At 36.2% G+C, this 16804-nt stretch overlaps 1 long non-coding RNA gene across 1 annotated transcript in view; it reads left to right on the top strand.

Moving 5' to 3' along the window:
- LOC141279520 (uncharacterized) overlaps positions 1-15737 on the top strand; it is a 50381-nt gene extending 34644 nt beyond the window's left edge. The window contains exon 3 of the long non-coding RNA XR_012333901.1: positions 15606-15737. This is a non-coding gene — a long non-coding RNA (uncharacterized lncRNA). The remainder of the gene's footprint in view (positions 1-15605) is intronic.
- Positions 15738-16804: the final 1067 nt, after the last annotated feature.

Genomic DNA, 16804 nt, shown 5'->3' with positions numbered 1-16804 from the left:
AAACATTGAAATATTTTAAAGAAGAGTATTTTCAATTTAATTTTTAGTAACTGACTTTTAGATAGTTGTGAGGTAAAAAAGATTTGAAGAAAATATGTAAGGTAGAGGATACATAGTTTCTGTCACAGCATTGGTTTCTTACTAGTCTCAAATGAATTTTTTAACATATTCAAATGCAATATTGTTTATTTTGTCATGGACAGCTGACTCATGCCAATTCTGTTAAAATATGTAGATTGTGTCAGTATGTATTTCACCTAGTCAGTCTTATCTTTGGTATCTTCATATAATATATGCTCCTTTCATAAAGATCGAAAGAAAACTCTTAGTGGAATTGGTAGATCCTTCTGTAACAAAGTTAGTAAGAATTTGCTATTCTAGTGTTCAAAAACCTGTTCATTTGAGATATTTTGTTTGCAACAGCATTTTTTAAAATGGGGTTGACCTGACATTGATAAATGGAATGTGCTTTGTATTTATAAAAAATTATTCCCTGCTTCAAAATGCCCCTGGCAAAGGAAAACAAAAATGCCAACAGAATGGAGGCTATAGACAGAAAAGACACACAAACAGTATTTTTGTCATCCTCATGACTATAATAATAAAACTTATATTTTGTTATGGTCTCAGTTTTTCCCTCCCTAGCTTTGTAGTGGTAGAAGTACCGCTCTGATGATTTTATTAGTATTTCTCTTCACTTGAGGAACCATTTAATTCTTTTAAAGTCTTGATATTAATTAATTCTTTAAGAAAATAAGGAAAGTTAGGTTTTCCCCCAAATGTATAACAAAATTATAACCATTTTTCATGGCATTTTTTTTATACACCAGGTTCTTATTAGTCATCAATTTTATACACATCAGTGTATACATGTCAATCCCAATCGCCCAATTCAGCACACCACCATCCCCACCCCACTGCGGCTTTCCTCCCTTGGTGTCCATACGTTTGTTCTCTACATCTGTGTCTCAACTTCTGCCCTGAAAACCAGTTCATCTATACCATTTTTCTAGGTTCCACATACATGCGTTAATATACGATATTTGTTTTTCTTCTTCTGACATACTTCACTCTGTATGACAGTCTCTAGATCCATCCACGTCTCAACAAATGACTCAATTTTGTTCCTTTTTATGGCTGAGTAATAATCCATTGTATATATGTACCACAACTTCTTTACCATTCATCTGTCAATGGGCATTTAGGTTGCTTCCATGACCTGGCTATTGTAAACAATGCTGCAATGAGCATTGGGGTGCATGTGTCTTTTTGAATTATGGTTTTCTCTGGAATATGCCCAGTAGTGGGATTGCTGGATCATATGGTAAATCTATTTTTAGTTTTTTAAAGAACCTCCATTCTGTTCTCCACAGTGGCTGTATAAATTTATATTCCCACCAACCGTGCAAGAGGGTTCCCTTTTCTCCACACCCTCTCCAGCATTTGTTGTTTGTAGATTTTCTGCTGATGCCCATTCTAACTGGTGTGAGGTGATACCTCATTGTTGTTTTGATTTGCATTTCTGTAATTATCAGTAATGTTGAGCAGCTTTTCATGTGCTTCTTGGCCATCTGTATGTCTTCTTTGGAGAAATGTCTATTTAGTTCTTTTGCCCATTTTTGGATTGGGTTGTTTGTTTCTTTAATATTGAGCTGCATGACCTGTTTATATATTTTGGAGATTAATCCTTTGTCTGTTGATTCGTTTGCAAATATTTTCTGCCATTCTGAGGGTTGTCTTTTCATCTTGTTTATGGTTTACTTTGCTGTGCAAAAACTTTGAAGTTTCATTAGGTCCCATTTGTTTATTTTTGTCTTTATTTCCAGTACTCTAGGAGGTGGATCAAAAAGATCTTGCTGTGATTTATGTCAAAGAGTGTTCTTCCTATGTTTTCTCTAAGAGATTTATAGTGTCTGCTCTTACATTTAGGTCTCTAATTCATTTTGAGTTTATTTTTGTGTATGGTGTTAGGGAGTGTTCTAATTTCATTCTTTTACATGTACCTCTCCAGTTTTCCCAGCACCACTTATTGAAGAGACTGTCTTTTCTCCATTGTATATCTTTGCCTCCTTTGTCATAGATTAGTTGACCATAGGTGCGTGGGTTTATCTCTGGGCTTTCTATCTTGTTCCATTGATCAATGTTTCTGTTTTTGTGCCAGTACCATATTGTCTTGATTACTGTTGCTTTGTAGTATAGTCTGAAGTCAGGGAGTCTGATTCCTCCAGCGCCATTTATTCCCCTCAAGACTACTTTGGCTATGGGGGGTCTTTTGTGTCTCCATACAAATTTTAAGATTATTTGTTCTAGTTCCATAAAAAATGCCATTGGTAATTTGATAGGGATTGCATTGAATCTGTACAGTGCTTTGGGTAGTATAGTCATTTTCACAATATTGATTCTTCCAATCCAAGAACATGGTATATCTCTCCACTTGTTGGTATCATATTTAATTTCTTTCATCAGTGTCTTATAGTTTTCTGCTTTCAGGTCTTTTGTCTCCCTAGGTAGGTTTATTCCTAGGTATTTTATTCTTTTTTTTGCAATGGTAAATGGGAGTGTTTCCTTAATTTATCTTTCAGATTTTTCATCATTAGTGTATAGGATTGCAAGGGATTTCTGTGCATTAATTTTGTATCCTGCAACTTTACCAAATTTATTGATTATCTCTAGTAGTTTTCTGGTGGCATTTATAGGATTCTCTATGTATAGTATCATGTCATCTGCAAACAGAGACAGTCTTACTTCTTCTTTTGCAATTTGTATTCCTTTTATTTCTTTTTCTCCTCTGATTGCCGTGTCTAGGACTTCCAAGACTATGATGAATAATAGTGGTGAGAGTGGATATCCTTGTCTTGTTCCTGATCTTAGAGGAAATGCTTTCAGTTTTTCACCACTGAGAATGATGTTGGCTGTGGGTTTGTCATATATGGCTTTTATTATGTTGAGGTAGGCTCCCTCTATGCCCACTTTCTGGAGAGTTTTTATCATAAATGGGTGTTGAATTCTGTCAAAAGGTTTTTCTGCATCTATTGAGATGACCATATGGTTTTCATTCTTCAATTTGTTAATGTGGTATATCAGATTGATTGATTTGCATATATTGAAGAATTCTTGCATCCCTGGGATAAATCCCACTTGATCATGGTGTATAATCCTTTTAATGTGTTGTTGCATTCTGTTTGCTAGTATTTTGTTGAGGATTTTTGCATCTATATTCATCAGTGATACTGGTCTGTAATTTTCTTTTTTTGTAGTATCTTTGTCTGGTTTTGGTATCAGGGTGATGGTGGCCTCATAGAATGAGGTTGGGAGTGTTCCTTCCTACACAATTTTTTGGAAGAGTTTGAGAAGGATGGGTGTTAGCTCTTCTCTAAATGTTTGGTAGAATTCACCTGTGAAGCCATCTGGTTCTGCATTTTTGTTTGTTGGAAGATTTTTAATCATGGTTTCAATTTCATTACTTGTGATTGGTCTGTTCATATTTTCTATTTCTTCCTGGTTCAGTCTTGGAAGGTTATCCCTTTCTAAAAATTTGTCCATTTCTTCCAGGTTGTCCATTTTATTGGCATAGAGTTGCTTGTAGTAGTCTCTTAGGATGCTTTGTATTTCTGTGGTGTCTGTTGTAACGTCTCCTTTTTCATTTCAAATTTTATTGATTTGAGTCCTCTCCCTCTTTTTCTTGATGATCTGGCTAATGGTTTATCAATTTTGTTTATCTTCTCAAAGAACCAGCTTTTAGTTTTATTGATCTTTGCTCTTGTTTTCTTTGTTTCTATTTCATTTATTTCTGCTTGATCGTTATGATTTCTTTCCTTCTGCTAACTTTAGGTTTTGTTTGTTCTTCTTTCTCTAGTTCCTTTAGGTGTAAGGTTAGATTTTTTATTTCAGATATTTCTTGTTTCTTGAGATAGGCTTGTATAGCTATAAACTTCCCTCTTAGAACTGCTTTTTTGTATCCTATAGGTTTTGAATCATCGTGTTTTCATTGTCATTTGTCTCTAAGTATTTCTTTTATTTCCTCTTTGATTTCTTCAGTGATCTCTTGGTTATTTAGTAACGTATTGTTTAGCCTCCATTTGTTTGTGTTTTTTATGTGTTTTTCCCTGTATTTAATTTCTAATCCCATAGCATTGTGGTCAGAAAAGATGCTTGATGTGATTTCCATTTTCTTAAATTAACTGAGACTTGATTTGTGACCCAAGATGCGATCTATCCTGGAGAACATTCTCTGCGCACTTGAGAAGGAAGTGTAATCTGTTGTTTTTGGATGCAATGTCCTATAAATATCAATTAAATCTATCTGGTCTGTTGTGTCATTTAAAGCTTCTGTTTCCTTATTTATTTTCATTTTGAATGATCTGTCCATTGGTGTAAGTGAGGTGTTAAAGTCCTCCACTATTACTGTCTATTTCCTCTTTTATAGCTGTTAGCAGTTGCCTTATGTATTGAGGTGCTCCTATGTTGGGTGTGTATGTATTTATAATTATTATATCTTCTTCTTGGATTGATCCCTTGATCATTATGTAGTGTCCTTCCTTGTCTCTTGTAACATTCTTTATTTTAAAGTCTATTTTATCTGATATGAGTATAGCTACTCCAGCTTTCTTTTGATTTCCATTTGCATGGAATATCTTTTTCCATCCCCTCACTTTCAGTCTGTATGTGTCCCTAGGTCTGAAGTGGGTCTCTTGTAGCCAGCATATATATGTGTCTTGTTTTTGTATCCATTCAGCAAGCCTGTGTCTTTTGTGTGGAGCATTTAATCCGTTCATGTTTAAGGTAATTATCGATATGTATGTTCCTATGACCATTTTCTTAATTGTTTTGGGTTTGTTTTTCTAGGTCCTTTTCTTCTCTTGTGTTTCCCACTTAGAGAAATTTCTTTAGCGTTTGTTGTAGAGCTGGTTTTGTGGTGCTGAATTCTCTTAGGTTTTGCTTGTCTGTAAAGCTTTTGGTTTCTCCATCGAATCTGAATGAGATCCTTGCTGGGTAGAGTACTCTTGGTTGTAGTTCTTCCCTTTCATCACTTTAAGTGTATCATGTCACTCCCTTCTGGCTTGTAGCGTTTCTGCTGACAAATCAGCTGTTAACCTTATGGGAGTTCCCTTGCATGTTATTTGTCATTTTTCCCGTGCTGCTTTCAATAATTTTTCTTTGTCTTTAACTTTTGCCAATTTGATTACTATGTGTCTCAGCATGTTTCTACTTGGGTTTATCCTGTATGGCCCTCACTGCACTTCCTGGACTTGGGTGGCTATTTCCTTTCCCATGTTAGGGAAGTTTTTGACTGTAATCTCTTCAAATATTTTCTCTGGTCCTTTCTCTGTCTCTTCTCCTTCTGGGACCCCTATAATGCGAATTTTGTTGCTTTTAATGTTGTCCCAGAGGTCTCTTAGGCTGTCTTCACTTCTTTTCATGCTTTTTCCTTTATTCTGTTCTGCAGCAGTGAGTTCCACCATTCTGTCTTCCAGGTCACTTATCCGTTCTTCTGCCTCAGGTATTCTGCTATTGATTCCTTCTAGTATAGTTTTCATTTCAGTTATTGTATTCTACATCTCTGTTTGTTTGTTCTTTAATTCTTCTAGGTCTTTGTTAAACATTCTTTGCATCTTCTCAATCTTTGCCTCCATTCTTTTTCTGAGGTCCTGGATCATCTTCACTATCATTATTCTGAATTCTTTTTCTGGAAGGTTGACTATCTCCACTTCATTTTGTTGTTTTTCTGGGGTTTTACCTTGTTCCTTCATCTGGTACATAGCCCTCTGCCTTTTCATATTGTCTATGTCTCTGTGAATGTGTTTTTTGTTCCAGAGGCTGCAGGATTATAGTTCTTCTTGCTTCTGCTGTCTGCTCTCTGGTGGATGAGTCTATCTAAGAGGTTTGTGTAAGTTTCCTGATTGGAGGAACTGGTGGTGGGTAGAGCTGACTGTTGCTCTGGTGGGCAGAGCTCAGTTAAACTTTAATCCACTTGACTGTTGATGAATGGGGCTGGGTTCCTTCCCTGTTGGTTTCTTGGCCAGAGGCAACCCAACACTGTAGCCTACCTGGGCTCTTTGTTGCCTCTAATGACAGACTCTGGGAGGGCTCATGCCAAGGAGTACTTGCCAGAACTTCTACTGCCAGTGTCCTTGTCCCCACGGTGAGCCACAGCCACACCCTGCCTCTGCAGGAGACCCTACAACACTAACAGGTAGGTCTGGTTCAGTCTCCCCTGGGGTCACTGCTCCTTACCGTGGGTCCCGATGTGCACACTACTTTGTGTGTGCCCTCTAAGAGTGGAGTCTTTGTTTCCCCCAGTCCTGTCAAAGTCCTGCAATCAACTCCCAGTACGCCTCAAAGTCTGATTCTCTAGGAATTCCTCCTCCCGTTGCTGGACCCCCAGGTTGGGGAGCCTGACGTGGGGCTCAGAACTTTCACTTCAGTGAGTGGAGTTCTGTGGTATAAGTGTTCTCCAGTCTGTGAGTCACCCACCTAGCAGTTGAGGTATTTGATTTTATTGTGATTGCACCCCTCCTACCATCTCATTGTGGCTTCTCCTTTGTCTTTGGATGTTGGGTATCTTTTTTGGTGAGTTCCCGTGTCTTCCTATTGATGATTGTCCAGAAGCTAGTCATGATTCTGGTGTTCTCGCAGGAGGGAGTGAGAGCCTGTCCTTCTACTCTGCCATCTTGGTTCCTCCTTTCATGGCAGTTTATTTGTTTTATATCCTTTAGGATTTCCCTTTACCTATGCCTAATACCTAGGATACTTCCACTGTAAATCAGGATGAACAAACTGATTCACACTGAGGTCTTGGTGGCGAGGTAACTTGTATAGTCATTAGTGTCACATGATTTCCCAATGTAAACAAAATGTTTATATTGGAGAAATCAGAAGCCTAAACAAGTGATTTACTTTTCCTATGGAATTTTATATGTCCCTGAGCAAGTAGGATAGGATTTTTATTAATTGCTTGGGGATGGAGGGTGAAAAATAACATACTACCTCCTATGGCTTTGACCAAGGTTGTCATAATGCAATGGAACAAGTTATTTAAACCTGATAGTAATGACTAGATAGTCTCAAGTAGGATCTCCTATGCAAAGGATAATTGCACAGCCCCTTAAAAATTTTGTGAAACATCATCTGTTAAACGATCATTGTAATTGCTAAGTAGAAACTATCATCCAGGTGTTCTGTAGTATATACAAGTGATCTTATTCAGGTGAGCTGATTAAGTAATATTTTACTGACTGCCCATTTCATAGGCCAGAGGTCCCCAACCGCCAGGCCATGGACAAGTACTGGTCCATGGCCTCTTATGAACTGGGCTTCACAGCAAGAGGTGAGTGGCGGGTAAGCAAGCGAAGCTTCATCTGTATTTATAGCCGCTCCCTATCGCTCGCATTACTGCCTGAGCTCCACCTCCTGTCAGATCAGTGGCGGCATTAGATTCTCATAGGAGCACGAACCCTACTGTTCATGAACTGCACATGCAAGGGATCTAGATTGCGTGCTCCTTATGAGAATCTAATGCCTGATGATCTGAGGTGTAGCTAAGGTGGTGATGCTAGCACTAGGGAGTGGCTGCAAATACAGATTATCATTGGCAGAGAGGTTTGACTGCAGAGAGACCATAATAAATCAACTGCCTGCAGACTCATATCAAAACTCATATCTCAGTGAGTGGCAAGTGAAAACAAGCTCAGAGCTCCCACTGATTCTGCATTATGGTTAGTTGTATAATTATTTCATTATATATTACAATGTAATAATAGAAATAAAGTGCACAATAAATGTAATGCCCTTGAATCATCCCAAAACCATCCCCCCTCCCCGACCCATGGAAAAATTGTCTTCCACGAAACTGGTCCCTGGTGCCAAAAGGTTGGGGACCGCTGTCATAGACCATTCCCCAATTCTCACCTGTAGGTTATCAGAATACAGGGATCCAACCTGGTGTAATTGAGTCTGGTAGACTGGAGATTAAACCAAAGTCTTGCCACTCTCTTGCCAGGTGACCATGGGCAAGCCCCTTAATCACACTTTTCCTCAATTTCCTCATGTATAAAAAAAGATGCTAAGATGAGGTCTGCATTTTTTAATTTAAGCAGTTTTTATTTTAAGCAGCTGAACCAGTTTTTCACTCAGTTTCTTACATGGAAGACCAGGCAGAGTGACTATGATTACAACAGTGGTGGGAACCCTGACCCCAATTCCTAACTTGATCTCCCACCTCCTAGCTAACACTATCCTGTCCCATCTTTAGGAAACTAAAGGAGAATCTCTGTAGAAACCTATGGTTCCAACTCATTAAAAAGTTGGGACAGAAAATCCCCAGGGTCAAATTCCAGTTTTGTTTACATAACAAAAAAAAATATAACTCAAAGATAAAGTCATCTCTTTTGGAAAGATATTTTATTTTCTGTATAAGCACCACTAAAAATTATTCAATATCAATGTCCTTTGCAATTCTGACAGGTGGAATAAAAATTGTTCTATTCATTTTGTTTATGGTTTCCTTTGCTGTGCAAAAGCTTTTGATTTTAACTAGGTACCATTTGTTTATTTTTGTTCTTATCTCCATTACTGTGGGAGATGGATTGAAAAAGATATTGCTGCAATTTATGTCAGAGAGTGTTCTGCCTGTGTTTTCCTCTAGGAGTTTTATAGTGTTCAGTCTCACATTTAGGTCTTTAATCCATTTTGAACTTTTTTTTTTTATACGGTGTTAAAGAATGATCTAATTTTATTTTTCTACATGTAGCTGTCCAGTTTTCCAGCACCATTTATTGAAGAGGCTGTCTTTTCTCCATTGTACAGTCTTGCCTCCTTTGCCATAGATTAATTGAGCATAGGTGTGTGAGTTTATCTCTGGACTTTCAATCCTGTTCCATTGATCTATATTTCTATTTTTGTGCCAGTACCATACTGTTTTGATAACTATACCTTTGTAGTATAGTCTGAAGTCAGGGAGCCTGATTCCTCCAGCTCCTTTTTTCTTTCTCAAGATTGCCATGGCTATTCAGGGTCTTTTGTTTCTCCATACAAATTTTAAGATTTTTTTTGTGCTGGTTCTGTGCTGGTTCTGTGCTGGTTTTGTGCATTGATAATTTGATAGGGATTCCACTGAATCTGTAGATTGCCGTGGGTAGTATAGTCATTTTGACAATATTGATTCATCCAATCCAGGAACATGGTATATGTTTCCATCTGTTTGTGTCATCTTTGATTTCTTTCATCAGCACCTTATAGTTTTCTGAGTACAGGTCTTTTGTCTCCTTAGGTAGGTTTATTCATAGCTATTTTATTCTTTTTGATGCGATGGTAGGTGGGATTATTTCTTGAATTTCTCTTTCTGAGCTTTCATTGTTAATGTATAGAAATGCAACAGATTTTTGTGTATTAATTTCGTAACCTTCAACTTTACCAAATTCATTGATGAGCTTAGTAGTTTTCTGGTAGCATCTTTAGGATTTTCTATGTATAGTACCATGTCACCTGCAAACAGTGACAGTTTAACTTCTTTTCCAATTTGGATTCATTTTATTTCTTTTTCTTTTCTGATTGCCGTAGCTAGGACTTCCAAAACTATGTTGAATAAAAGTGGCAAGAGTGGACATCCTTGTCTTGCTCCTGATCGTAGAGGAAATGCTTTCAGCTTTTCACCATTATGACGTTCACTGTGGCTTTGTCATATATGGCCTTTATTATGTTGAGGTAGGTTCCCTCTGTGCCCCCTTTCTGGAGAGTTTTTATCATAAATGAGTGCTGAATTTTGTCAAAAGCTTTTTCTGCATCTATTGAGATGATCATATGGTTTTTATTCTTAAATTTGTTGATGTGGTATATCACACCAATTGATTTGTGGATATTGAAAAATCCTTGCATCCCTGGGGTATATCCCACTTGATCATGGTGTATAATTCGTTTAATGTATTGTTGGATTCGTATTGCTAGTATTTTGTTGAGGATTTTTGCATCTATGTTCATCAGTGATATTGGCCTGTAATTTTCTTTTTTTGTGGTATCTTTGTCTGGTTTTGGTATCAAGGTAATGGTGGCCTCATAGAATGAGTTTGGGAGTTTTCCTTACTCTGCAATTTTTTGGAATAGTTTCAGAAGGATAGATGTTAGCTCTTCTCTAAATGTTTGATAGAATTTTCCTGTGAAGCCATCAGGTCCTGGACTTTTGTTTGTTGGGAGTTTTAAAATTACAGTTTCAATTTCAGTGCTTGGTCTGTTCATGTTTTCTATTTCTTCCTAGTTCAGTCTTGGGAGACTGTACCAAATTGTTCTAAAATTTACAGAACTACTGTTTCTAAAATGGATATATGTGTGTATATCTGCCATTTTTCAGATTCTGTGCCATCACTAAGTTTAGAATTTACCTGACCTTTCCCAGAATCATTCTCCTTTATTCAGGCAGCCCCATGGACTACAGGGAAGGGTCCCAAAGGGCAAAGAGTCCCAAGAAAGTACATTAGAAAACCCAGGGGGCAACATATTCTTCAGTGCTTTACTCTCTAAACCTTAAAACTCATTATTATGACTTGCAAGGACCCTGAGTCCAAAGGTGTCAAGTTATGGGCAGACCTGGGTACTGCCTAGGCTCTGTCTGCTTTGAACTTAAAACTGAAGTGAGATAGTTTACACAGCCCACTGCTGTTGAGTCAAGCTCATCAGAAAACAGAAGTGTCAATAATTTATTGTGTTGAATTGCATGGTTAGACAGTTCTTAGTCTAACACTGTCTGGATGATGCATAAGCAAAGATACAAGAGTTACTCTAACATTCCTGCATACGTGTACTGATATTTTCAACAGAAAAAGATTGACTTTACCTCCTTTTTCAAATTTTGAACTGCCTGACTCACTTTCATTACCTTGATGTAAATTTCCACGTTTTCCTGTAAGAACAGGCAAGATATTTCACATGAGTGTAGTCCTGCTTTATCAGCAGCTTTGCTTTCTATAGTTTTACTTACCCATGGTCAAACAAGGCCAACTGAGTGTAACTGAACATGTAGAAAGCAAAATCATGTATAAGGGGGGACTACTTAGGGTTTGGTGCTATCCTGCTATCCATGGTTTCAGGCACATGCTGAGGGTCTTAAAAGGTATCCCCTAACAGCTGTGGATAAGGGGGGACTGTGAGTCCATTAATTATGCTTCAGTGTCTTGTCAGCATGATTAAGTATTGCTATTATAATCGTGCTTTAACCTTATGCTTCACACTACAAAATTCCAAATACATTTGACCCTTGAACAACACAGAGGGATTACAGGCATGGACACTGTGCACAGTGGAAGAACCATATATAACTAACTATACAGTAAGTCCTCCTTATCTGTGATTCTGCATCCATGGATCCAACCAACTACACATTGTGGATCAGGTAGTACTGTAGTACTTATTGAAAAAAATTCTGTGTAAAAGTGGACTCACAAAGTTCAAAACTGTTTTGTTCAAGGGTCAACTGTAGTTTTATTCACCTGAAGCAAAAGAGGGACAAACACATTATGTAAGACATGCACTGAGTACATAAGAGAAAAGTTCAGGTTACTCAGTATGTTTTACTTAGCTTTTCCACTTATGTTTATCTTTGGAAACCAGTGTTGTTTGTCCCCACTCTTCTCTCAAATGCAGCTATTTAGAGTATATAAAATTTTTGCCTTGCATGCTTGGTTTTCTTAATAGTGTAGCTTTTACATATTAAAATCGATTTTACCTACTAATTAGATTAAATTTTATTTTTTATTGTTATTTCTTCATCATAAAAAATAGATAAGACATTGATATCTGTAGTAATTTACTGCTTGCTTAAAGTACTTAAATTTAGAAAACAAAGAATAATCACAGGTACAGGAAAGAAAACTAATTATTGGAACTTAGGTCAAGAAGAGAAAATAAGAAAGCATGTTTTAAGATACCACTAATTGCATATCTTTCTTGAGTCTATAGGGAGATTAGCTGTGTCAGCTCATAGATTATTCTCATTTGTAGAACTCATGAGTATATCTACATGTGGGCTATCTTTGAAAGAGGAAATAGAATTTTTCTGTTTCTTTTTTTGCTGTCATATCTACGGAGTGTTTCTAGGATGAACTTATGAGCGTTATGCCTTTCCACTATGTTGGAAACCTGGTGGTAGGAACTGAGACTGAGCTATAAGATGTATGTCCAGTAAATAGGTCAGAAAATCAGAGAACTTTCCCAGAGAATCTGTAATTATTCAGATGTGTGGATAGAGTGTTCCCTGGGAAACCCCCCTGAAGGAAAGGCTTGGCCAGAGGTAAAATTTCCTGGGATGTGAACTACAAAACTTTAAAACAGTTTCAGATGACAAGAGTACATACTTGTACCACAAATGAATGCCAGGACCTGTATGACATTTTTGTACTCATGAGTGAGTATCTCACATTTCCTATTCTATCCATAAACCTTCCTTCCACTTTTCCTTGGAATAGGAAGCCAGATCACACACGTCTGTTTTCCACTAGACACATGCTGTGATTCTTTTGATACACAGTCTTCCTCACCTGATAAATACAGTATCTACCCACAAAACCCAGTTTTAGAGTTTTGGTTATGATTAATGCAACAACAGGTAGAATATGAATGATGAAAGTTAACTTTTAAAATTAAGTTCCTTTTCACACTCTTACTTTACACGATATCTAGGTGTGTTTACAAAGCCATGATTCCCCAGACATGAGTAATATGCAGATTCACATTCAAGCTAGTTAAATCAATCATTTAAATCTGGTTGTGTTTCATTATGTGGAAACAAAAGGTCATTAGACTAGTACTTATTTTACGTGCAATTTCAATACATAAAGATAGTTAAAAGAACAGCTATTCTGGTCAAAGTTAGCAAGAACTGTGGCCCTTGCCCTTTCCAGTCACATCTCATTTGGGCTCTGAGTCATCCCCACAGAACCCAAGGGCTCTGTAGAAAATATTTAAATAATTAGATTAGGAGATCTCCAACACCTTTTCTTATTGAAGTTACCATAATCCTTCTAATTTACTTCTGCATTTCCATCCTATCAGAATATGTGGAGCTAAAAATATATAATAGAAAAACATTTATAGACATCTATAATATAAAGTAATACACTTCACTAAATTATGCCTCTCAAATATTACAACTTACAACTTGTTTTGGTCACAGTCTTAAAAAATTAAAACAATAAATACTATATTTATTGTTATATTGTTATACTAAGGATTCTTCTAGAAATAAGCCTATCTTTTAGAGTACTTTTTGCAGTACTTGATTTACAGGGATTACTATAAGTTTGAAATTATTCTCTTAGTGTCATGTTGGTTCAAATAGGATTATCTAGAGCCATTCTTCATGAATCCAAGACAGAAATGCTATTCTCTGTTTTTTTTCTAACTCAAGTTTTACTGTAAATAATAAGATACTATACAATTTTCAACAGTTATGATTCTGGCTTTTGAAGTTAAGTAATTTAGGTCAATTCTGGGTCTTAATATTATAATTTCTCTGTGGCTCAATTTTCTCTAACTGGAGATAGGATACATCATATAAGATTGCAAATGTCAGATCAAATTAAATGAGATAGTGAATAAAGATTCCTATCATAGCACATGTTATTTTTATTTCAAATGTTATTATGATGTGTTATTTTGAACAATCATAACAGTAAAATATTATCGCATACTGGCCAAGTATTATTTTTTAAAAATCTAATAAATATATATAGTTTATACAAGTAGGAATGATTATTTGCAAAACACTTAGATTACCATAAAATCTGATGAGATGATTTGTTATTTATGTATACAGGAACTAAGACTATAATGCAAATAAAAAGGAAGCTTCTGGCTTAGAACAGTGCTCCTTGAAATTTTCAGCTATGACTTGAGCCTAAAACACCCACTTGAACTAAAACACCTTGTGGTTAAATCAGATAATAGTTACAGAATCAGTTCCTTCAGGACCAAAAAATCCACAAGATTCAAATATGTTTGAGTAAACTTCACCAAATATTTTCGTAAAAAATATGGGTAGCAACTATAAGTTTCAAGGTAAATTTCAAAGTTTTCAGTATACTCTGTCCAAGTACCTTTCCAATTGTAATTTTGAGATTCTTCCCAGGTTAACCTGCTATCTGATGATTGTGTATTGGATTTATTTTTCCAGTCTCTTAATGATTCTGATAAATGAAAAAAAAATTCTATGTATTTTTTTCTCTCATAAAATCCAGTCAACCACTGGACTATCTACATAACAATTTTTGTAAATTTTTTGGATTATTTTTTGAACGAATATTAAAAACAATGTTTCTTGTACTAATTTAAAACTACATAGTAAAGAAAGGACTGAAAAGTGCATGCAAAAGATTTTAGAAAACATCTTTCAATATGTAACTTGATAATTCCAGAAACTGAGATATAGAAAATTTATGCCATTTACATTTATGTATGAATTCACTTACTAATTAAATTAAAACTTTAAATTTCTTCAGAATTATTTTTGTTATCTAAACTTGGTATCATCATTCAGGAAAATAATTCACTGATATTTGTAATAAGCTTCCTAAATAGCCAAAATCATTAATTCTGGGTTGTTTTTATTCTGCTACCGAATTTTATATAATTTATACAAAATTATTAAATCTAGAATCCTTATTTGGAATTAATATAATTTACCATTCCCAGTAGCAACTACAGTATCTTTGTTCACTTAAAAAGAACATATCCAAAGAAGACAGTGCATTTAGCCATGTAGACAAAGTTTCACCAAAAGTTGTGAAATTCAGATAGAAAGTTAAACTAATAACTCTCTAAAATAATTAGTTAATAATTGCATATTAGGAAGCATGTTGGCATAAGAGTGTCAAATCATTTATAAGAACTAATTCCACTATACTAATTTTTATTAATGTTGACTTTTATTCATAATTTAAATTAGAAATTATGTATAAATAGCCTAAGTAGACAATGAAAGTTCTGCAGTAATCAAATTGGATAGTACCTCGTTTTAAATATTGATAAATATGTACAGATAAACATAAGATTTTAAACATCAAGAAGCAAAATGCCATAGACTAGTGGACAAGGTTTTAATATTTTTTTAAACATAAAAGGTAAGAAGATTACTAACTTGGAAAACAACAGAAACCTAATTTTTTAAAAAAGCCTAATAACTTCAAGAAAACAATTCCTGCTTGCTGTTGTTGTTCTATAACTTCTTAAGAGTGTTTATATAGTAGTGTCATCTCCTATTAATTTGGGAAATAGAAATCTTTTTATTAAAAAAACCCATTATGATTCACTTTTAAAAAGGCTAAGAAGGATTTTTCAGTCAAATGCTCCAACATCTGAACAGTCAATTCTTAGTAGGACCAAATGGTATTCTGCAGAAAAACCCTACACTGAAATCCTCATTACATAATGTGTGAGAGTTTAAATATGCTTTCAGGAAAAAAAATGAAGACGTCAGATCCCAGTGACTGGTTTGGTACAAGAGGAATTAAAAAAAAACAAAACCCACACACATCCCACCACTGATATGACTCCTATGGGTATATATATTTTTTGTGTGTGTGGTACGCGGCCTCTCACTGCTGTGGCCTCTCCCGTTGCAGAGCACAGGCTCCGGACGCGCAGGCCCAGCGGCCATGGCTCACGGGCCCAGCCGCTCCGCGGCATGTGGGATCCTCCCGGACCGGGGCACGAACCCGCGTCCCCTGCATCGGCAGGCGGACTCTCAACGACTGCGCCACCAGGGAAGCCCGGGTATATTTTTATGTTCTGGTAAGGACCCATTACCTATATCTGAGATCCTCTGCAGCACTTTTTTTTTTTTTTTGGCCATTTTCTATCTAAGTATATCAGATGCCAGAGAGACAAAAGGAACTAACTTGCTGAGTAGCCTCTAATATACTCTGTTTTACTACACAGTCATTACTCCAGATGATAAACTGGGTCTGAGGAATTAAAGTGAATAATTAAAGAGAATTATCAGTCTCATTTTCCTGTATGATTGAGCTTGAAAAACTCATTTCATGATATTTAAATAAAGCGTACTTTTCTATACAGCATTAATCTAAAGGGTATTGAGGCTAATAATTGTGAAAATGACTGGAGACTGTCAGTCAACAAGGGTGACAAACAGACTTTAAAAAGGAAATAGGCTATTTTTCTAACTGGGAGTTCTTCACTATCATTTTCTGTTAGTTGTACAGAAGTTTCATGAGCACAACAAAATCCTTCTATGAAAACCAAAAAAATTAAATTTCTCTTATCTCTTCAGATAAAAAGACAACTGTTAGATAACATTTAAATAATTCTATTTATGATGACCCTTTAATATAAAAAAGCATAATCATAAGTTAGTTTAAAAGAAAGTCATTATTTTAAAATCTAACCAAATCTTGCACTTCGGGAGGATAAAAAAGACCCTCAATATTAAAAATACATTTTTAGGGCTTCCCTGGTGGCGCAGTGGTTGAGAGTCCGCCTGCCGATGCAGGGGACACGGGTTCGTGCCCCAGTCTGGGAAGATCCCACATGCCGCGGAGCAGCTAGGCCCGTGAGCCATGGCTGCTGAGCCTGCGCGTCTGGAGCCTGTGCTCCGCAACGGGAGAGGCCCCAACAGTGAGAGGCCCGTGTACCAAAGCACTCTTTTTCCTCGAGCATTGCTTTCTTTCTCCAGGGTTTTTTGACTGACACACTTATTTAACAATTAATAAGTTATAAAATTCTTTAGGTATATTGGGGCTTTTTCAAATGTCAGATCACTTAATTATGATAAAGTAGAAACGGGCTTGTGTAATCTCATTAT

Source organism: Tursiops truncatus, chromosome 9, assembly GCF_011762595.2.
Source record: "Tursiops truncatus isolate mTurTru1 chromosome 9, mTurTru1.mat.Y, whole genome shotgun sequence".
Taxonomy (NCBI): Eukaryota; Metazoa; Chordata; class Mammalia; order Artiodactyla; family Delphinidae; genus Tursiops; species Tursiops truncatus.
This window is presented reverse-complemented; position numbering and strand designations above follow the sequence as displayed.